The following is a 23676-nucleotide window of genomic DNA, read 5'->3' as shown; positions in this document are numbered from 1 at the left end:
GCGCAATGGCGGAGGCCAGTCACCTAAACATGAGGGTCTCCATGCTAGCCGTAGGTGACAACCTTGGATCATCTCTAATGTTATTCTTCCGGAATTACAACCTGTCATTTCAATCCCTCGGCTTTCCTTTTTATTTGACAATTGCACACAGGTATAGATGAAATCTAAATTTTTGGTTATTCTCATGCCTGGATTACCCTCTCTTATGCCTGTTCTCTGTTGATGGAATCATCTCCTCCCTCACAAAGCACTTCCTATGTTGATGTCTGTTCCCGACCTTACACCCTACCACCACTGCTGAATATAAAGAAGGTGGCTTCTGTGAACACGAGTGAAGGGTTGTGCACTGGAACAAGAGCAACGGAAGAAATGACACCCTGTTTCTCAGCACCCGTTAACTGCCCATAGTCCCTCAGTGAGAGGGATGGCCTCATGCCTCCCTGTGCTTGGTAAAGTCATGATGGACCCAATCTTGTACAGATTACCGCAGATGCACAGAGTCCATTGAAGCACGATTTTTTCAGGCAGCCTTTACTTATTAAACTAGAACTGAAATGCCGCCACAGTCCATGGCAGGTAGGCAGATATTTATTCCCAATCCCAGCCACCTAAATAACCAACGCAGAGGTTCGATATTACTTATAAAGGCTCAGGATTGTTTCTAGCTAACTCTTGCATTTAAATTGGCCCATATATCTTATCTATGCTTTGCCACATGGCTTGGGAGCTTGTCTCAGTATGACATGGCTGCCTTGCTCTCTCTGCATCTGCTGGTAACTCTCTGACTCCGCCTTCCTTCTTCCCATTATTCTCAGTTTGACTCTCCTGCCTAATTTCCTGCCTGGCTACCAGCCCATCAGCTTTTCACGAACCGATGAGAGTAATATATATTCACAATATATAGGATTATTTCACCGCAATGATAGGGTCTCAAACAGCCCTAGCTGGTCTTGAACTCATTATGTAGCCCAAACTGACCTTGAACTTCTGATCTTCCTACCCTTTGTCTCCCAAAAGTTGAGATTACAGGCACACGTCTTGGTCCACACAACACTGTCTCTCAAACCCAGGAACTTGTTTATGTTAGGCAAGCACTCTGTCCACTGAGCCACACCCTCAGCCTCTGTATGTTCCTCCTGAAGAGAGAATTCATTCAGTTTAAGAACTGCTGGGACCGCCTTCCTTTGGATGGAGAATGCTGACGGTATACCATGAAGCCCTCAGGTACATTTAGGGAGTCCAAGGTGGTGGAGAGCTGCCCTCCCACCCCGGGGAGCCACCACTGTACCGCTTGTGAATTTTCACATCCAACCACGTGGTGACCAAGTACCACTTCTAGTATTTTGTACTACAGTTGAAGAAGATGCAGTCCTCAGGGGGAGATAGTGGACTGCCGGCCAATGCTTGAAAACCAGCTGCTACATGTAAAGAGCTATGGTATCTGTGCTACCATGACCAACACAACGTGGACCACAAGTACCAGGACCTGACCAGGGTTGGTGACATCAAACAGTGCTGTCGCGACACAGGACCCAGGCACTGTGCTGGCAAGTCCTCCTCTATCCGAACCATGAAGGTAGAAGAGATTGCAGTGGGCAAGTGCAGACAGAAGGCTGTCAAGTTCCACGACTCCATGATCAAGTTCCCGTTGCCCCACCTTGACGACACTTCACCACTGAGAGGCCCAATACCTTCTTCTGGGACAGAGAATGAAACTAAATGAAACTCCAAAGTTTAAAAAGAAGGAGGGGAAAAGGCGATGTAAACTCTCTGAAGTTAAGTCTGGCAAAGAACTAAGTGAACCGTGCCTATGAATAACGTAGATGCCCTGGCCAAAGTGGTGGCATTATGTTAGGACTTTGAGTATAAAACATACCTTGCTGTCTACACTCTGAAGAGAGAGATTTCACATTATGAATACTCACCTCAGGCCCACTACTTAATGGCTTTATTTTTTATTTTATTTTTATAATTTTTAGATAGATCTTACTGTGTTTGAGACCGGCATCTACCAAAGTGGCCCGGATGGCTCGTGTCTGCTGCTGTACCTCCTCCGCCTAGCCCGCCCAGCGCATTGAGAAATGTTACAGGAAGTTTTGAAGAAACGTGATGCCACAGCCATTAAGACTCATGCATTTTTCAGATGAACAACTCAGCTTGCATCAAATCAGGAAGCAGAAGCTCATGAATGTAGTTCCAGACAACTCAACACAAATAAAATTTATTTGAGTAGCACAAATTTTTGTGAGGTACCCTATAGATTGGAATGCAGCTTGATGTAGATATGTCATGTTGTCAAGCCTAATCCACTCTTTCTTCCACCTGCTGGCTCTTTTCCCTCAAATGTCCCCTGGATCCATAGACGAGTTTTCGAGTCTTCGAATACAGTGGCAAAGATGACCCTGTGGAAGCTCTGATTTTAACTGAAGACCAAGCAAGAAAAGACCAGATACCAACTACAAATTATGATCGTAAGGTTATAGTTTCTGCCTATTTTTATAGCAAAATAGAGTAAATTAGGAGTTGAGCTACTATTGCCTAGTGGTTAGGGAGCCAAGATGAAAATTCCCAGCCACTGTGGTCATGATAACACTATGGGGGCAGAGCCTCCCTTCAGTCTCCACTAAGATAAACTATTTCATTTTTATTTTTAATGAGTATAATTCCCAAGTCCCCCTGTTTTGCCCCAGTTTGCAGAAAGACAAATTGATCTGAGTTTGATAAGTACAAGGAAAAGAGCGTGTTTGGAAACCCAGTTCTCCCATTCCCACCCTAGGGCTTCAAAATTCCTTCGAATCCTGTTACGCCACCCATAAACTGAGTATGCAGAGCAGAGCAGTCCTCAGGCTCATTCCAAGGGCTGACCTGTGATGGTCCGCGTAATGATGTCTTTGCTGACAGCGCCCTGCATAGAGGTTGTATGTCTGCTTGTTCTTAAGTTTGCTTGGACTATTTTCCCCCAACCAGGGATATCTATGCCCTAGAACCCAGAGGGTTACTGACCACCAGGTAAGTCTGCAAGTGATGAAAGCCTTCAGTTTTGTAGAAGGCTAGTAGGAAAGCTAGGAAGTCATTATCCTGAATACATTGACTTCTGCCGAAGAACCAGCAAGCAGGCAGGAAGCAGCCCAGCCCAGCTTCAGAAGGAACCAAGTGTCCAAGTATTGATTTCCCGTCCTCCTGGGTCACAGGAATACCAGTGTACATTAAGTAGGGGAAGGACTAAAAGATGACATTAATTCAAATGGCTAAATCAATATTTAACAACACAGTTAGTAGTGGTTGACCTTAAACGCACCCTAATCAAACAAAGGTGAACCAGGCCAGCCTCCAGCATATGTCATTCAGAGATGAATTAACGTGGAAGAGATACGTTAAGGAGTCCCGCTAATGTAGGTGCCTGTGCACCTCACTCCCGCTGCAAGGAGAAGGTCACAGCTACCCTCTTAACAAAGACAACTGGAACTTGACTCGTGTGGTGCTGGGTCTTGGTTTGTCACTTCTCTCCTTATCTCTGGACTTCAACAGCCTTGATCTCCACACACTTAACAGCCAGCAAAGGATGTCGGCCATCACTTCACCAGCAAATGATTAGCGAATTATCCGTGAGAGCCCTGCACCCTCAAGCAATGTCTCCATAAACAAGTGTAGATGCTACCAGTTGTCGCCCAGCCTGCCGCTCCCTGGCATCTTTCTCATGTGTTTGCACATAAGCATATTGTCCATCCTGGCTCACATGGATGATGACCAAGTTACATTAAAGGCAATGCGGAGAGGAGGAAAAAAAATCGAGGCAATCTCTTCAGGATGCCAGGGAAGCATTGCGGATGATGGTGTTGTCCCAGACTCCCAGATGTGAGACTGTTTTAAATTGCCTCGCTGGCCATAAAATACCTTAAGCTCGGCAGCATTTTAGTTTCCACTACTAAGGATTTGATGGCAGCTCCGAGAAAAAGGTCAGGGTAAGACTATTTCAATAGACTTCAGGCGGCGGCAGGCTCTGTGGAGTTCACAAAGAGCTCAGGAGAGTTTACAGGATTCGGTGACCTAAACAAGCCAAGTGTCGCTGGTGCCTTCCCTTGGCCTCCCAGTTTGGCTGCAAGGGCAAACGTGTGATAATTAGAAAGCTCTCCTGAAATGCTTCCCTTTGATTTGTTACTGGGTTGTAGCTACTGTTCCTCCGCAGCCTTGCCTCTCTCAGGTCTGTCTGCTGGTTACCATGGTGATGCGGTTCGATGTAGCCGAGGAGCTAAATCAGCATTCTGCCACATCCAGGCTTCTGAGAATTGGGCAGCAAGTGTTGAGGTTGAATGTAAAAGCAATTGCTTGAAAATATGATCATACACTTGAAGGGGATGAGAGACAGTCCACAGAAAAAGATCACAGTTTCTTTGTCATCGAGGTATGGAATAAATATCTGATCTCCCACAGGGCCAAGCAGAAAAGAGTTCTGCTCTCTGGGCAGGGAGAGAGAACTGGCAATGTGACAGGCTCTTTAGCTGATACACACACATAAAAGGAAGTTGTTTGTGACTTGCCGATAGCCTAGAAAAGCACAGCTTTGGGGAATTCCCTCCGCCCAGGGAATCCCACAGACAAACCAGTAGGCATGCTCTCCTTTTCACACAGCCTCGATCGAAATATTTACCGAGTTCAAGACCCCCTCGCGGTAAATGAAACAAAGCTGTCGTCACAGACACCATGATATTGGGTTTGGAAAGTCTTGAGACATTCTCCAACAAAAGCATTACAACGACTAAGTTCTTCCCAAACTCTCCAGATACACAAGAGTAAAATTATGAAAATGATCTCTGTGTACAATTGTCCCAAAAGGAAATATATTTTGATAAATGTAACAAAAATACCAACAGGGTCTGGGGAGATGGCTCAATGTTTGTTAAAGTGTTTGTCCCACAGCATGAGGACCAAAGTTGGGGTCCCCAAAGCCCACATAAATGCCAAGCAGATATGGTGGCCTGGATGTAATCCCATCCTAGGAAGACAGAAAAGGAATCTCCAGAGGGAACTGACTAGTAAGACCAGCCATATCCTGCATTGGTAATCTCTGGGCTTGAACAAGAGCTCATCTTCTCTAAATAAGGTGGAAGAATAATCAAAATTGATTCCTAACATCAACCTCCAGCTCCCATGCATGCATACCAATACACATGTATGTCCATACATCAACCTCCAGCTCCCATGCATACAAAACAATACACATGTGTGCCCACACATCAACCTCCAGCTCCCATGCATGCATACCAATACACAAGTGTGCCCACACATCCAGCTCCCATGCATGCATAACAATACACATATGTGCCCACACATCAACCTCCAGCTCCCATGCATGCATAACAATACACATGTGTGCCCACACATCAACCTCCAGCTCCCATGCATGCATAACAATACACATGTGTGCCCACACATCAACCTCCAGCTCCCATGCATGCATAACAATACACATGTGTGCCCACACATCAACCTCCAGCTCCCATGCATGCATAACAATACACATGTGTGCCCACACATCAACCTCCAGCTCCCATGCATGCATAACAATACACAAGTGTGCCCACACATCAACCTCCGGCTCCCATGCATGCATAACAATACACAAGTGTGCCCACACATCAACCTCCGGCTCCCATGCATGCATAACAATACACAAGTGTGCCCACACATCAACCTCCAGCTCCCATGCATGCATACCAATACACAAGTGTGCCCACACATCCAGCTCCCATGCATGCATAACAATACACATGTGTGCCCACACATCAACCTCCAGCTCCCATGCATGCATAAAAATACACAAGTGTGCCCACACATCAACCTCCAACTCCCATGCATGCATACCAATACACATGTGTGCCCACACATCAACCTCCAGCTCCCATGCATGCATACCAATACACAAGTGTGCCCACACATAGGCAAAGATGCTACACAGAAACAGAAGGGGAAAATGAAAATAACAAGACCATTGAGAGAAACTGAATGCATAAGTGGAAGGAATTCCATGGCTGTATATCAGAAGGGTTAATATCAAATTAAACGTTAATTCTCCCAAGTGGGTGAGTATAGCAATGCCCACCAAAATCCTAGCTGCCTTTTAGGAAGACATTGACAAGCTGATTTTAAAAGCTATATGCAAATGCAAGGGACCCAAAACAGCCTGACCTAGAGATGTAGTTCAATTGGTAGGATGTTCTCCTGTTATGTATGAAGCCCTGGGTTCAGTTCTTATCACAGAAAGTGGAACAGTGACATCCAACTGTAACTTCAGCACTGGGGAGGTAGAGGTAGGAAAACAGGAGTTCAAGGTTAGCCTGCACATCAGGTTCAAGGCTAGCCTGGGCTACATAAATAAGAAGAATAAAAACATTTATACTTTCAAATTATGACTATACAGTACCATAAAGGCTGCAATGATCAAGGCAGTGTAGCAGTGAATCTCTGGCACTAGGACAGACAGACAGACGTTTCAGAAGGAGAGTTCAGAAGTCCGTTCTTACTTTAGAGTTCACTGGTACTTTTAAGAGAAACCAAAATCAATGGAAAAGTATAGGCAGTATACAGCCCTGTTTGGCCTGTAACTTGCTGAGAAGACCAGGCTGGACTCAAACTCGCAGGGATCTACCTGCCTCTGCCTCCTGAATATTGGGATCAAAGGTGTGCAGCACCACGCCCAGCAAGATCAACCTTTTCAGTGGATCGTGCTGAGCCAAACAGACAGCCATCTTTTTTAAAAGTGAATTTAGACCCCTGTTTTAAACCATTGACAAAAAATAATGCAAAGTAGTTCAAAAACCTAAATTAAGAATTTAAACTATACATTCTTAGAAGAAAGTATAATCTCCATCCCTCTGAATTAGGTGATGGTTTCTATAAAACGATACTAAAAACAGAAAGGACAGATTAAGAGAGGATAAATTGGTTGTCCAAAGTGGGAACATTTATGTTTCGAAGCATGCCATTAAGAAAGTGAAATGACAACCTGGGTGTGGTGGCATGTGTCTGTAACTCCAGAATTCAGAAGGCTGAAGCAGAAAGATGGCTAGTTTGAGAACAGCCTGCGTTATGTATCAAGGGTCGGGGGCTGAATTAAGTGAAAAGACAACCTATAGATAGAATGGGAGAAAGTATTCATAATCACATGCCTGATAACTTGAATACTACAAAAATTTCCATGCAATGTAACACTAAAAAGACATAAATAGATAGCAGACTTGAATAGAAATTTCCTCAAAGAAGATATGCAAATACCCAATAAAGACATAGCAAGAGGCTCAACATTGTCAGCTACTGGGGAAAATAGACAAAAAAAAAAAAACAAAACACAATAGCTACAATCCAGAACAATGGCAAGTTTCACATAGCGAAGCAGAGCTTCATGCATTGCTAGTAGGGCCTGAAAAACACGGTAGTCAGTTTGGACAATAGTTTGGCAATTTCTTAAAATGCTAACCATGCAGTTAGCATGTGTTCCGGCAGTTCTGCTTCTAGCAGACGTGAATGTTTAAGACCATTTTAAAAATGTACACCAATGTCCATTGTCGTGTAAGTGCGAAAGAAGAAATAGCACCTATGCCTGCCTGGTTGATGGACAGATAGACATTACTTGGTATATCCATATACTGAAGTATTACTAGATAGGAAAGGCGTGAACTTTAGCATGTTGCAAAGACATTATGCTAAATGAGACACTTCTAAAGATTGGATCTGAAATATCCCACTGAAATTTTCCGGAACCTTTAAGAGGAGGGCCTTTCTCTGATTTGTTTTCTGTTGCTATTATAGACACCATGAGCAAAACCACTTGGAGCCACGGAGCTCTTGTTTCGGCTTACAGGTTACAGTCCGCCACAGAAGGAAATCAGGGCAGGATCTCAAGCAAGAACCTGAAGGCAGAAACTGAAGCAGAGATCATGGAGGAATGCCATGTCCTGGCTTGACTCCAGGCTCACAAACACCCACCTTTCATGGACTGCTCAGACCCACCTGCCCATAATGGGTTGGGTACTCCTACCTCAATAGTAATCAAGGAAATACAGAAATGTACTCCCCAAACATGTCCACAGGCAATCTGATAGAAGCAATCGTTTGAGATTCCTGTTTCAAGTGTGACTAGTTGACAACCAAGATTAGCCATCCCAGGCCTGATGGGAAGTTTTCAGGTCATTGGATATGTGGCCTTGAAGGGAACAGGAAGACTCAATTCTTTCTCCTTCCTCTCTCTCTCCCTGGCTGTCACATCACACATGCCCACCACAGGCCCCAAACAACGGAGCCGACCAACCATGGACTCAAACCTTTAAAAACGCCCAAGGCAAAAGAATCCTTTCCATATTTTGTAAGCAAGTTGATTATCTCAAATATTTGTTGTAAGGACAGAAATTCGACGAACTCAGACATGTTAGACAGTGCAGAAAAAAGGCTAGTGGTTTCGGGGAGGTAGGGAGCAAGAAAGGAAAACTTTTAACTGCTAATGGATTATTGCGTTTCTTGAAGGTGGAGGACATGGTGACGAAATGCCTCAGAACCAGACATGTTGATGGTGATGGTTGCACAGCTCTGAATCTATGAACAGCTCTGAACTGCATCCGAGGTGAGTTGTGTAAGGTGTAGCCTAATGGCATCATTACAGTCAAATGGGCTGACACTTACGCTTCAGTAGTTTCAGGGAACCAGATCAACTGGAAAAGGCTATGATATTAGTTCATCTCAGAGCACGGTCGGAATACAAAGAGGGGATCTGCTTGTCTTCAACTCAAATATACTCGAATGCCAGAAACCTCGAGGACTTTGTTTCTGTTCAACAGCTTATAAATAGTTCTTTTCTGCCAACTTCTCATTTCCCTTCTACCATAAGAGTGTCCACATCTTCGAGAATAGAAACGGTTCCCCCTCTGTTGGACTTTCTACACAGGATAATGGATGCATCATTTGAGAGTCGCTTAGGCTAACTCGTTTAAAGGTGAGGTGCCGGTGTCTCTTGTAGTTGCTTCCAAATAACAGCCTAACTCTGAGCTCGCTTTGAATTTCAGAAAGAAACAATTAAATTGAAATCTAAGTTTCTGAATCAAAAGACTTTTCTATGTTGTCTTGTTGGGAACATGAATGTTCTTGCGCCCAAAAATCTCCCAGGAAACCAAAAATGTTAAATACCCAGGATTTTCCTTTCAAAGGGGGTGACTTGTAACCTCTTTTCCAGAAGGCTGATAATTGGAGGTAATTAATAGCTTGATGATCTGCATTATCTGTTGGACCAGGTCCTACCTTCTACAACCACAACCAAAGGTGGCTTGTAATCTAAATGACTCTTATATTAACTGTACATCCAAGGGCTCATCCAAGCTCCCACAATCAGGACCAGAGATTCCTAATAGTCTAAAAGACCCTTACATTATCTGTATAGCGAGAGGCTCCCCAAGTCCCCACAACCAGAACCAGAGGTGACTAATAGCCCAAATGACCTCTATGCTATATGTATAACCGAGACAGACCAGTTTCCTCCTTAGGCTCTTGAGTTAGTACAGGAAACCTATCTCTAGAACCCATCTTCTTGGAAGAAATGACATGTACCTTGAATTAAATTTCAATGTAATTATTTACATTGTGTACCAGGAACTGTATTACACCAGGAAACATTTTCCAAATTATATTGTGTCTGAATATGCTAGGCGATAAATTGCCTAGCATCAGATTCTCTAAAGGTTTGTTCCAGCCTGGAGACTAAGTCAGGCTGACCTGAGTTTTCTTTTTCAGTTCTTCATAAATCATTCTGCTGTGACATCTACAGGGACCCCTCATTGTCTAAACAAACACTCATCTGGCATCAGTAATTACAGGCTTGAATTTCCACAAGGTCTAAGCATGGTCCCTGGAAAGGGGAGCTTGTAGGGTCTAAAGAAAATGGGAAGCATGCACGTATATTAAAGGGGCAGCTACTACTAGTCATAGCAGATGTTTACCCTGCAGAAGTATCAGTTCAGAGCCCTCAATTTAGGTTATAGCTACCCGGTCAGACATTTAGGTAAGAAACCTAATGTTTAAAGAACTACAAATGTTTTAAGGCACAGAAGTAATCGAAAGCTACCTACAAATGCCAAATCCAACTGTCTTTAATTTTGCATCTTTTGTATACACACCCCATGGGACTAAAAATTCAGCCCTATACCTATATCAACACCATATCTTTCTTTTTGGCAGGTGGTAGAAGGGGGGTTGAGACAGGGTTTCTCTGTGTAGCACTGGCTGTCCTGGAACTTGTTTTGTAGGTTAGAGACCAAGCTGGCCTTGAACTCACAGAGATCCTCCTGCCACTGCCTCCCTAGTGCCAGGACTAAAAGCAGACACCACCACACCCAGGTCAGATCTTATTTTTGTTATTTGTATCCACTATGCAGATGAAAACATGTATTGGCATAAAAGTTAAAATAACACAGCTTTTAGTTTTTGATTCAGATTCTAAAAGAATTACTGAAAGATATTATAAAAATTGAAACAAAATAGAGACTGATAAGCAGGGAGATGTTCATGATAGTGTTAGTATTCATAACTAGATATTGTGGAAAATGCCAGAGTCACTGTGATTAATTGCATTTTATAAATCATAACACGGAACATAGAGAAACCATTGAATTTTAATAGGACAGGAAAAAATAATGCATTGCTGAATGAATAAAATCAGATACAAGAAACACAATGTGTTCTCAATTACTTGAACAGTTAAGCTATTTCTGTGCTGGGAGTAATACATGGGGCACGTGTATGCAAGGGTGTGCACACCGGCCTGAGCAGGATGTCAGGTGGTTCTGTCCTGTATTCCCTTGAGACAGGGTCTCTCGCTGCACCTGGAGGTAGGCTGATGGCAAGCAAGGCTTAGGGATTCTCCTGCCTCTGCCTCCCACTATGTGAGTGCTGGGGGTTGGGGATTTAGGTCCCCACATGTGCATAGCAAGCACTCTTACCCACTGAGACATCTCCCCAGATCCAACTGCATATTTAAAAAAAAAATAGATGGAAGTTATGCTAAATGTTGAAACACAGTCAAAGATTACTTATTGTGATTTTCCCCTAATTTATTTCCAGATTTCTTACAATTACTAAAACTCAATAACTACTACACTGTTTTTATCTTGCTGGTAATGGTGTCTAAAATAATCAGAAATTATAATCATAATTTCATATTCATTAATAAACCTGGCTAACAAGCCATTGAAGAAGTCACAAGGGTAATATGGTCATGTAAGTCTTGCACATAGACCATAAACAGCATGTAAATTATGTATTTTTCCTTTATCACACTTAGGTCATTAACCTAGTAACCCCTACTAGACATGTAGACCTGGTCACTAGAAGTGGAAGTAGAAATGAGTTCATACAAAATGAAAAACAGAATGTCACTAGGAACACAAATCAAGGTCAGTGGTAGGTCTACAGACACTTCAGCATAGAGAGTATTTTACAAACAAGGCCCAATATTTGCCAAATAAAGTCACTCTGAGATACTAATTAACTATAAAAAATAAAATAAAATAAAACAAAAAACCACCACAAAAGGGCTATGTGTAATCCAGAGGGTCACCATTTCCCCCCTGCCCAAGAAGTACCACTGTGTTATTCTAAATACAACTAAAAGTTAATGGCATCAAGTGTCTTCAACTTCCACTAATGCTGGGGCATAGAGGCTAGTAGAGGTTTTCTATAAAAATCCAGATAATACTTTTTTTGCTTTTTAGGCTATATGATCTCTTGATAGAACTACTCAGATTTTTAAACACAGAAACAGGCATCTTGGGAAAAAGAAGGGCAATAGCAAGAGTGGGGATGAGAGGTAAGGGATAAATGAGGATCAAAATACAACGTGTACTTGAATGGAAATGTTGTAAGGAAATAATTATTATGCATAAGTAATATGCGCTAATAAAAAATTTAAACCCTAAAATACCTTTGTGTATGCATACAATTATTACATACAAGGCTGTTTATATGACATGAAAAACTAAAGCAAACAAAAAAATCCCACTCAAATAAATGACTTTATTTGAGATAATATTTATGCTTTTTTTTAAAAAAGGCTTATCTTTGGAAAATAAGAACATGTTGTCCCAAATTTAGTAAGACTACGAAGTCCCTAGGCAGATCCAGCCTTGACTGCATGAAATCCATTCTAGTTTGCATGTGGTTCCTTTTCCTGCCTTGGTTCTACAGATGCAAAGTCCAAACCCTTTCTCGTCTTCCTTCTTAGGTAGGTGGCCACACAATCTAGTTCTAGTCAATGTTCTCTGGAATGCCTGGTTGTTCGTGTCAACTTGACACAGGCTAGAGTCATCAGAGAAGAAGGAGCCTCAGTTGAGGAAACGCCTCCTTGAGATCCAGCTGTAAGGCATTTTCTCAATTAGTGATCAAATGCAGGAGAGCCCAGTCCATGGTGGGTGATGTCATCCCTGGGCTGGGAGTCCTGGGTTTTATAATAAGGTAGGCTGAGCAAACCAAGGGAAACAAGCCAGTAAGAAGCTTCCTTCCATGGCCTCTGCATCAGCTCTTGCCTGTGGCATCCTGCCCTGTTTGAGTTCCTATCCTGACTTCCTTCTGTGATGAACAACAGTGTTGAAGTACAAGCCAAATAAACCCTCTCCTCCCCTACTTGCTTTTTGGTCATAGGGTTTTATCACAGCAACAGAAGCCCAGCTAAGACACTCTCCGAGTTGACTTGGCTGGGTGGAACCCTTTAGAAAGCTTTCATGGGGACTGGAGAGATGGCTCAGCAGTCAAGAGATCTTGCAGAAAACTGGGGTTCTGTTCCCAGCTCCTTCTTCAGAGTACTCACCACCTATAGCTTCAATTCCAGGGGCTTCAATGCCTTCTTCTGGCCTCCTTAGGTACCACATGAATGTACACAACAACATACGTCCACATACAGAATTGTAAATAAATAGATCTGAAAAGATTTTAAAGCCTTTTAAGAAGGCCAAGTGGCAAGCCCCTTGAGTTCTTGGTCTTCGGTTCCTGTCTTAGTCAGGATTTCTATTGCTGTGAAGAGACACCATTGACACAGCAACTCTTAGAAAGAAAAAATGTTTAATTGGGGTGGCTTACATTTGCTGTATCCTCTTGATGTGACACGGTGGCATGCAGGCAGATATGGTGCTGAAACAGGAGCTGAGAGTCCTTACAGCTTGATGCACAGGCAACAGCAAGTAATCTGAACCACTGGACATGGCTTGAGCATATATAAGACCTCAAAGCCCACCTCCCCAGTGACACAATTTCCCCGACAAGGCCACACCTACTCCAACAAAACCTCACCTCCTAATAGTGCCACTCCCTTCGGGGGACATTTTCTTTCAAACCACCACAATTTCCCAATCCTCTTTCTCCTTCCTTACATCTGATGACATTTGGAGGTGTCATCAACCATGAAGAACGAGGGAGTGTGGCTGTAAAGACACCTGAGTTCTCAGAGGCACCACTGACACACCTCCTCGTTTTGCTTCTCTTTGGACCATTGATGGTATATGAATAATAAAGAGAACAGCCTTCTATGTTTAGAAGGGAGTCACAGAGCCTGCTGCTGTCTGCTGTGAAGCAGTTTTGTAAACTGAAATGTACTCCCATAATTTTCAACAAATGCTTCCATCCATTGTGGTACCTAGCCACTTCTATGCCAGACATACAATTATCTCTTCATCAGTCGGAGCCAGGATGACTTTGTCAGAGCTAAGCTGGTCCTTTGGATGCGATATTTAGAAATACACACCAACAAGTGAGTTCTTAATACACTCACTCTTTTTTCAATATACTAACTGTTTTCTCCAGGCTGCCTGCTATCTCAGTCCACGTAAGTCAACATCACCTTATTGAAAAGTCCTTGAGAATACTGAGATCTGCTTTTCCTGGGGACATTTACCAATACTTGATGGGAAGCAGCCTGCACCTGCCTTTGCTTTTGTGAGCTCAGGAGCTGTCTGAAATGCCTTCTGGAAGCTTTCTGTTTTCAATGTTCTTAAGAACTTTGAAGAAATTCTCTGATTCCAAGTCAAAAACGCATTGCTTCTTCCTTTTCTTCATAGTTTTATATAAGTTGAGTCTCACGTCCTTTGTTAAAACTTGAAGTTTAAGGGCAAGATATCAGCTTTCAAATTCTGGGCAGAACCACCTGAGCTGGTTACAAAAAAAAGAAGGAGGAAAGAAGGAAGGGAGAGAGGGAGGAAGGGAGAGAGGGAGGAAGAAAGGGAGGAGGAAGAAAGGGAGGAGGAAGAAAGGAAGGAAGGAGGGAGGGAGGGAGAGAGGGAGGGAGGGAGGGAGGGAGGGAGGGAAGGAAGGAAGGAAGGAAGGAAGGAAGGAAGGAAGGAAGGAAGGAAGGAAGGAAGGAAATAATTATCATTTCAATCTACCCCAAAGAACTTTTTGCTTGTCTTAAAGTAGATGTGCTTTTAATTGAGATGCCTGCAGATCACTCTGAGTTGCTCATGGACTGTGTGTTACCTTGTTTCCCCAAGATGACCTTTTAAGCATTTCGAGATTTGTGAATATGTGACCAAGATAAAGACGATATGAGACATTTTATGAAAGAGCAATTCGCATTTCATTTTATGTGCGTAGGCAAATGTTATGAGCACCGCTGAGGTTGGGCAATAAAGAAAGATGTAACATCAGGCCTGAGAACTGAAATATACCAGGTTTGTAACTTCTAAACCATTGAGTTGGCCAGGGACTCATCTGTTGAGATGCATTTGATAATTTCTGTGCTGACATTCGTCTTTCTTCCCCAACTAGACTGGGTTACTCGGGGGCAGGAAGTGTGCCCTTTATACATTATTTTGTGCCTTTAATGCACAGTAAGCTCCTGGGCACAGAGTTGAAAGGGAATTGAATCTGAATGATTGACTGACACCCTGCAACTTGATAGCTATTTTTGGAGAATAAGCCCTTCCAGTAATACGGAGGAGAGAAGGAGAGCGTGTCCTTGATGGCCGGTATTTGTAGATACACACTTAATAAGGCAACCTCTCAAGGGCATCTCTCTCCACTTTGAAAATATTTGGCACCTGTTTGGGGAATCAGTATTTGACTTGAAGGGAAAATGCTAATAAGTCTCCCAGATTCACTCTGTGGCTTATTATGGCTCTGTTAGGCTGCCATTAAAAACCAAACTACCTTACACTTTTGCAACTGGCACCTGTGTATCAAGTCAGTCCAGCCCTCACCTTGACTCCACAGCCTCGCTGTTAATCCCCTCGCTTGCTCTGCTGCACTAAGTGTTTGCTTGCGCCAAATGCCCCAAGTTCTACAGTCCCCGACAACTCAGGTCTCCTGGACTGGACCTCGTTTTGCTTTTTATTCATCTTTGAAAACCCCTCCCACATACTCTATCATTTATCTTTTTCCCATATGGGCTAGGCGCTCATCCACTATTCAGACTCCTTAATATTTTGCAGTTTCTTGGGGATTTTTTATATTAAATGTTGATGGTGTTCACTTATGATTCCAGAAGCTCCCTAGGTAGGGCTCACTGGCTGGTCACCCTTGCCTATAAAATGCCATGTACTCAAGCACATAGGAAGATGCACACAAACACACTTTGGTCTTTAAAATGTTATCTCTCCCCAGTGCCCTTGTGTCTTATTCCTTAATGAATTGGAAGAGCTACAGAAAGCTCTCTTTTGAAGAGGGGGCTGACATTGGGAATCTCTCACAGATGGTGTTATGAGGAGAGATCAAATGGCCTAGAGCTGCAGCTATGCCTCTGAGGAGAAGATAGGTGTTGGGTTAGCAGTGCCTCTGTGGAGGAGATAGGTGCAGCCAAGGATTCTGTGGGTAGATGGAAGAGCTGTACAGACAAAAGGGCTGTGTCCTGAGAAGATTGTGTGTGTGTGTGTGTGTGTGTGTGTGTGTGTGTGTGTGTGTGTGTGTTTAACACTTATCAAGGGTAAAAAAGTGACATCATATGGTTTTCTTTTGGAGGTAGTAAATCACTTTGAATATTCACACACACACACCATGCGTGCATACACATATCTTTGTTTGGTGGCATTAAATATGATACTGAAGAGCATCATTTACATATAAGAGTTAGTCCTGGAATATTGGTTTCAACTTCAATAGATTGCTTATCGAATTTCAAATAATTTGTAGTAAAAAAAATCTGTTGAGTCTGGAAATGTTGTGGTCTGAATTTTCTAACATTTACTTTTTAAAAAATTATCTTGATCATAGTACATAGTAATTATTTTTCTCATTCTACATTAAAAGTGACAGTTTAAAATGTTGGACAGGAAGATGGGATTTAATGAAGGGCATCTTTCCCCACACTGACATGGATGTTAAATCTTTTCCCTTTTTTTTATTTTCGGGATTCTAATATGGTCTAATTACTCTAATTTAAAATTCTGGGTGTGCATGTTTTATTCATGACTTCCCGCATGATTGGGAAAGTGTGTGCAGCTCCTCCAGAGCCCTAACTTTGGAAATAAAACAAATAATGGGCCCATCACATTTTCCAAAGGCTCAGATAGACAAGACTTTTGAAAGATGGGATAATTGGGAATCAAGGCCTAATCAGCTGCTGTGAAATGAGCTTTTAATTACAACACTTCCGCTGATAGTCTGCAGTCCAGCAAGGTTAAAAGTGACCTCACATAAGCTCCATCTAAAAGGTTAGAAATGTTTCCCTTCGGGATGAGGTATCACCTTCAGTATTCAGGCGCTAAGTTGGTCCGCCCAGGAAAATGCTCCTCAGAAATATTTCGCACCTGCCCAGCATCCCCTGAGAGAAATTCAAAATGCCACTTGTTTATCTCCCCCGACAGGATACTGTTTATGCAATAAGAATGTTGACCTCTAAATCAAAATATTCACCTATGTCCAGTGGGGTGGGGAGGGGGAGGAGCTCACATTATCTAAAGTTGTTTACAAATGTTTGAAGACAGTATCAAAGGGGGTGATGCTCAAAGCGTTGGTCTTTAGATTACAGAATTCTGGGCTAAAACAACTGGTTTGGTTTTGTTTCAAGTGGCTGAAGATAACGGAGATTTTCTAACCTGGGGAGTTTTGCTTGCCCAGGGCCTTGTAGGCTGTCAGTGTGTGATTCCAATTGATGTCAAGTTCAAACAAGTTTCCTTTTAGTAAAAAACGGAGACATGCTATAGACTACTGCCCTAATCTCCTGCCTGGAATGGAGACTCACATGTACATACTCTAATTTCTGACAGCTAAATAAAACTAGGAGAACAGTTATACTGCAGCACCAAAGCAAAATAAGAACATTTTTCATTTCAACTCTCCAGCCACCGCTGCTGTGGGACAATGGTCTGTACCCTGTCACTTGTATTTTAAATAAACGCTGATTGGCCAGTAGCCAGGCAGGAAGTATAGGCAGGGTGACCAGGCAGGAAGTAGAGGTGGGGCAATGAGAATTCTGGGAAGAGGGAAATTTCAGCCCAGTTGTCACCCAGATACAGAGCAAGCAAGATGTGACTGTCTCGCCCAAAAAGGTACCAAGCCACGTGGCTAACATAGACAAGAATTGTGGGCTAATATAAGGTATAAGGGTTAATAAGAAGCCTGAGCTACTAGGCCAATCAGTTTATAATTAATGTAGACCTCTGTGTGTTTTCCTTAGGACTGAATGACTGCATGACGAGGTGGGACAGAAACATCTGTCAACACACCACCTTTCCTTTGAATAAAAGAAACCAAACAAAAATCTATTCTGCTTAGAAATGAGCATTAACATTATAGCATTCCTATTGCAAAATGGGAGGAGAGACTGGAGACGCCAGGGAAGCCATAGGCTATCCATAAGCTAGCCTGACATACTCAGAAGTGAAGAGGAAACTCTGTCTCAAATAAGTTGGAAGTTGAGGACTAATACTTTCTGTTGTCCTCTTACCAACACCACCTATGTCATGATGTATGTACTGGAACACACACACACACACACACACACCATCCACATACACCAAAGGAAATTTTTTTGAAAACTCAGACTTTCTGGTTCCTTGACATATATGTGAGTGTGTGCGTTTTACATGCAATCAAACACAGTAGTGGGCACAGATGTGTGAAATATGGTTCCATTTCTATGTCAGGTTTTCCTTTATGGGGAATGTAAAAAACATTGAGCTCATTTAAGAACAGCAAGCTGGCCCCTAAACCGGGAGTTACCTGTAGGAGAGTTGTCATGACAATGCAGCCCTCGAGGACTGAGTTGCGTGAGATCTGATTGCAGTGACCACCAGCTTGACACATCTGTGGTGACTCTGTGTCATTTCATCAGCATACGGGCTATCTTTTCTGCTCACATCTGAGTGGGCTTGACTTCTGAGACGTGTGGAAATGTACCTCCCTTGTGCCCCTCTGTCACGCGCTTAGATTGGGATCTAAGAAAGATCACCCAAGCCTTACACGGTATTTCCAAGGCAGCCCTCGGTGATTTAGCTCTTAAGAACTGCTATCTATGAGACTGACATCTCGTCCACGGGAGATAAATGACAGAAGAGCCAATAGGCTTACTAGAGATAAAAAAAATAATAACAGCTAGCAATTATTGAACAATTTTGAACTGCCAGAGCCAAAGCTAAATGCTGCCTGGGAGTTTTAACCTGTTCTTTAACCAGAGGCAGCTAGATGAGGATGCTATGCCATTATTAACCCCACATTTATAGATGTGGAAATCGTGGCTCAGTGTGGTTATTTAACTGGAGCAGTATCATAGGCTTCATTGAGTCAAGACTTATACTCTAAGGATGGGGAGGGTGGCTCAGTGGGAAAGAGTGCTTGCTGCACAAGCTTGAGAAGCTGAGTTCAGATCGCAAGCATCCATATAGGAAAACATGTGTCACCCTAATTCTTAGGGATCTGACTCCGTCTTCTGGTCTACAAGGGTCCAGGCATGCACGTGGTGCGCATACATACATGCAGGTAAAACATCTATACCCATAAAATGAAAATTAAAATAAAAAAAAGAAAGCACCTGTCCTTCTTGGGTAGACACACACACACACACACACGGACACACACACCACACACATGTACAGACACACATAGATACACACAGACACACAGAGACGCACATGGACACGTTCATACACACTTACATTGTCCTGGTTTCATTTCTGTTGCTGTGATAGAATATCCAGACAGAAAACAATGTCAGAGAAAAAAGGTTTATTCAATTTTATTGCATTTATTTTATTCCAATTCCAAGCTACAGTCCACTACTGTTGAGATGTCAAGGCAGGAACTCAGGGAAGCTAGTCACATCACATCAAAGAGCAGAGAGAAGAAATGCACGCGTGGAGAAAGCTCACTAGCTTTTCACTTGGGCATAGCTCAGGGACCAGCCCTTAAGGGAGCGCCGCGCCCAGTGGACTGGATCTTGCTACATCAGCTAACTAACGCCATTCTTCACAGACCCGCCCACAGTCTAAGCCAGTAGAGACAACCCCTTGCTGATATTCTTCCCCAGATGATCCTAAATTGTGTCAAGTTGACAATTAAATCTGTCACGGGGGTGGGGGATGAGGCAGGAAGAGACTCAAACTCTACAGCCCACATTCTCAGACACACATTGAAACCACCTCGTTGGGACAAAAATAAATAGTGGTAATGTCACCGGCTTCCCGTGACACCAAGCTGGTTGTTTATGCTGCAGTTGCTATTTTAACACAAGAGAAGAAAGAGTGACCTAAAACCTAAAAAGCTGATGTTTTTTCCATTGTATTATTGTTTGTCACGCACTGAAGCCAAGTTAACATTCTGAACTTCTATGATTGACACTGAAAACACAGGTGAGAATCGAGAAGGATATTGTGAAGCCAGTAGCAATAATAGAATTAAAAATTGTAGTTAAGCCAGGAGATGGTGGCACACGCCTTTAATCCCAGCACTCGGGAGGCAGAGGCAGGCGGATCTCTGTGAGTTTGAGACCAGCCTGGTCTACAAGAGCTAGTTCCAGGACAGGCTCCAAAGCCACAGAGAAACCCTGTCTCGAAAAACCAAAAAAAAAAAAATTGTAGTTAAGCCATACTCTCCACCTATGCAATTTTACAGATATTACTAAATGTGCTGTCCACACAGACAGACCTAGGTATACAACACTGAGCTAGTGGTGGGGGGGCACAATTACAAATGGACCAACGTGCATACAGAAGGTATCGCTGCAAAAGGCCCGATTCTGTCCACTCTATTGCAGTGCAGGTATAGTGTCCTGCTTTAAGAAGAACTGTAAGACTCACACGCCATCAGTTCTTGTCTTTGCCAGCCTGTGAAGGATTTTTTGGCCATGGACACTGAATACAGTAATAGTTCAAATGGATAAAAATCTGTGACCTGTTGAAGCATACCTAGTAAAAGATGAGAAAAATCCAAATTAAAATGGAGATCCCTTATATAACAAAAAGATACTTGTATGCAAGCTGAATCCAAAGCCTATCAGCCCATATACTCCATAAAATACACAGTGAAGACTTACTCCTTGACCTCACCAATTCAGTCAATGAATGTTTAGTAAGTACTCCATATAAGCAAAGGGACAAGACACAAGGAAATACCAAATTCAGACATGCTCCCCATTCTCAAGGCAATGTCTAGAGGGTTACCCATCATTAAATATTTTGGATTTGCTCTCAACATTGAGCTCAGCTATTTACTAATCCATCTAGGTTTCTGCAAAAAGAGACATGACTGCTCCCTCTTTGACCATCAGAGAAATGCAAATCAGAACTATCTTGAGATTGCTCCCACCAGAACAGCTACGATCAACAAAATGGATAAGAAAATCCTGTTGTTCACAGATGGACTAGAGCTAAAGGTCACTGTGCTGAGCACAATAAGCCACACTCAGAAAGGCGCATCTTTTATGTCTCTCCTCAGAAGAGTTTAGAAAAATAAATAAATAAAGACATAGAGGCCATTAGAAAAGGGGACACGGGGGACTAGGAATGTGACAGCAAGAGAGAAGAAAGGTAAGTGTGAGGAATGATGGGGGGAATGTATGAAAATGACATACTGAAACCCACCATCTTATATAGTATACAGAAAAGATAAGACACAATAAAGCAGAGGTTTCCAGGTGATTTCTTTTCATGTCCTGTTCACTAAATTGTCAGAATTCAAAGAAGTTGTATCACTTAAAAAAAAAATGTTTGGTGGCCAGAGAGATGGCCCGTTGGTTAAAAGCACTGAACCAGAGGCCCAGGTTTCATGCTCAGCTTCTGAAAGGCCTTACACAGAAGCTGAGGAATTAGCCTATAAGAAAAAATGGGGTGGCAGAGAAGGCGGCTGAACCCCCTAGCAGAGGCCACTAGGACTGGCTAGCACTGCTGGCATGGGTACAGAGGCTCCCCAGAATGATGGAAGGTGTCCCATGACTCAAGGTAAACTGGATGTATCAAATAGCATGCCTGAGCAAGCCCATATTATACAATGATGCAAATGGCCTATGATACAGGATCTACACTGCGCAGCATTACCGTTGGACCATCTAAGCTTTTCCTGATCTGCTCACTCCCTCCCCTTGGAAATGCACTCTTTTTAAAATCTCATTTTATTATTTATTTGTGTGCGTGCACACGGGTATGCAAGTGGCAGAAGAGGGCATCATAACCCCTAGAACTGAGGTTACACATTGCTGTGCACTGCCCTATGTGAGTGCTAGGAACTGAACCAGGGTCCTCTGGAAGAGCAGCCAGTGCTCTCAAGTGCTGAGCCCTCTCTCTACCCCTAAAACTGCATTTTTCTTAATAAAAAGTCTTTGACTTTGCTTACTTTGAAAAAAATCTATCACAAACCCATCACACACTTTAACAATGAAAAAATTGCACAACAACAATGCCTGCCAGAGTATTCTCAATGTCAATTTAAAGACTGTTTCTACCCCCTAAATCCACCTCTTTATTCAGATGAGTGAATGGAATTGCCCAAAGTAATAAGAGTATTGATTTCAGAACAATAATTAAAATGTAATGGACAGAATCAGTTTCACACTGAGCTATAGATTTCACCCAAAGACAAGATAGATTGTTGAATAAGAACATCTGGCCACTCATCTGCTCAAAATTTTCAAATTTGGATTTCGTTTTCTGGCGGTGTTATTCATCTTAACTGAGAAAAATATTCATCTCCTCTCAAGTGCTGGAGACTTTGAGATGAGGAGGGTAAAAAGGAACCATTTGGTTCTTCACAGGGGTCAAATTATACATCAAGTCAAGCGTGAAGTCCCTTCACCGGAAACATTTCAGAAAGTTAAATGGCTCTTTCAAGATTATGCTGACAATAGAGTCTTCAGTCTTTGTTATAGTATCGTCTATGACCTCACTAATAAGGATAATAATGTATCATCAAAAAATGCTCTTAATTGAAAACTGTAAGTCTAATTAACCAGAAACGTGACCATGCATAACGCATTATTAATAGAATGAAAAAATCGCATTACATCAACTGCTACCAAGAAAAGACGACAAGGACAGTCCACCAGCTCAAAGGCTCATCGCATCCATTTCAGCTAAGCTACGGATGGTATTTTCCTTTCATTAAACTGTAGGCTTCACAGCGAAACAACTTGAAACTCAAAGAAGAGAGTCAAGCTCGATTTAAAAGATGGGTCAGGGGGCAGCTACTGGGGTTCTGATTTATAAAGGGTCCCACATCACAGTTGAAACGCATCAGAAATATGGTGCCAATTAACTCCTGTTTCCACTGAAACTTTACACAGTGAGTAGAATAAAAATTGGTCTCACTCCCAATGAATTAAACAGTTGCCCTCGAATACAAATATAAATACCCTGTCCTAACACTCACCTCCCCATAGGCCGTCTTGTGACAGAGACATGTGTGACTGGACTTGGGGTCACTACAATCCTTTGCTTCAAACCTGGAAACAATCTGCTAGTGGTCATCTGAGGTTGGGAGTTATGGACAAGTGAAATGTCAACCCTAGAAGATCATATTGTTCAAGATATTCTTATTTTTCTTTTTTTTCCCGGGTTATTTTTTTAATTAATTTATTTATTTATTAAAGATTTCTGTCTCTTCCCCGCCACCACCTCCCATTTCCCTCCCCCTCCCCTAATCAAGTCCCCCTCCCTCGTCAGCTCAAAGAGCAATCAGGGTTCCCTGTCCTGTGGGAAGTCCAAGGACCACCCACCTCCATCCAGGTCTAGTAAGGTGAGCATCCAAACTGCCTAGGCTCCCACAAAGCCAGTACGTGCAGTAGGATCAAAAACCCATTGCCATTGTTCTTGAGTTCTCAGTAGTCCTCATTGTCCGCTATGTTCAGCGAGTCCGGTTTTATCCCATGCTTTTTCAGACCAAGTCCAGCTGGCCTTGGTGATATTCTATGGAGAAAGATGGGTCTATCATCTGAACTTAAATTCTATGCCTTTCAAGAAGTCTGTTGTATAGAAAACCCTTTCTAAACCTAACAAATTTCCCTATAGGAAAATGGAATGCATGGTACCAATTTTAACTGAGTATCAGGATAGCATACTGACAACACACTGAAATCCTCCCTCTTCCAGGAACTAGCACTTAGCATGGTAAAATGAATACAGTTGAAATGGGTAAAATATACACCCATATGATTTAGTTAAAATCTAAATAAGATCTCCATGAAATTGAAATGAGAACTAAGTAATGCACTCGGAGGACTTTGGGAATGTC

The 23676-nt window shown here is 42.6% G+C and overlaps 1 pseudogene; it reads left to right on the top strand.

The window, feature by feature from the left end:
* The first annotated feature begins 1211 nt into the window (after positions 1–1211).
* On the top strand, positions 1212–1713 carry LOC142848967 (large ribosomal subunit protein eL20 pseudogene; annotated as a pseudogene).
* Positions 1714–23676: the final 21963 nt, after the last annotated feature.

This window comes from Microtus pennsylvanicus, chromosome 4 (genome assembly GCF_037038515.1).
Source record: "Microtus pennsylvanicus isolate mMicPen1 chromosome 4, mMicPen1.hap1, whole genome shotgun sequence".
NCBI classification, from domain to species: Eukaryota; Metazoa; Chordata; class Mammalia; order Rodentia; family Cricetidae; genus Microtus; species Microtus pennsylvanicus.
The sequence above is the reverse complement of the archived record's forward strand: the minus strand, read 5'-3'. Positions and strand labels throughout refer to the sequence as shown.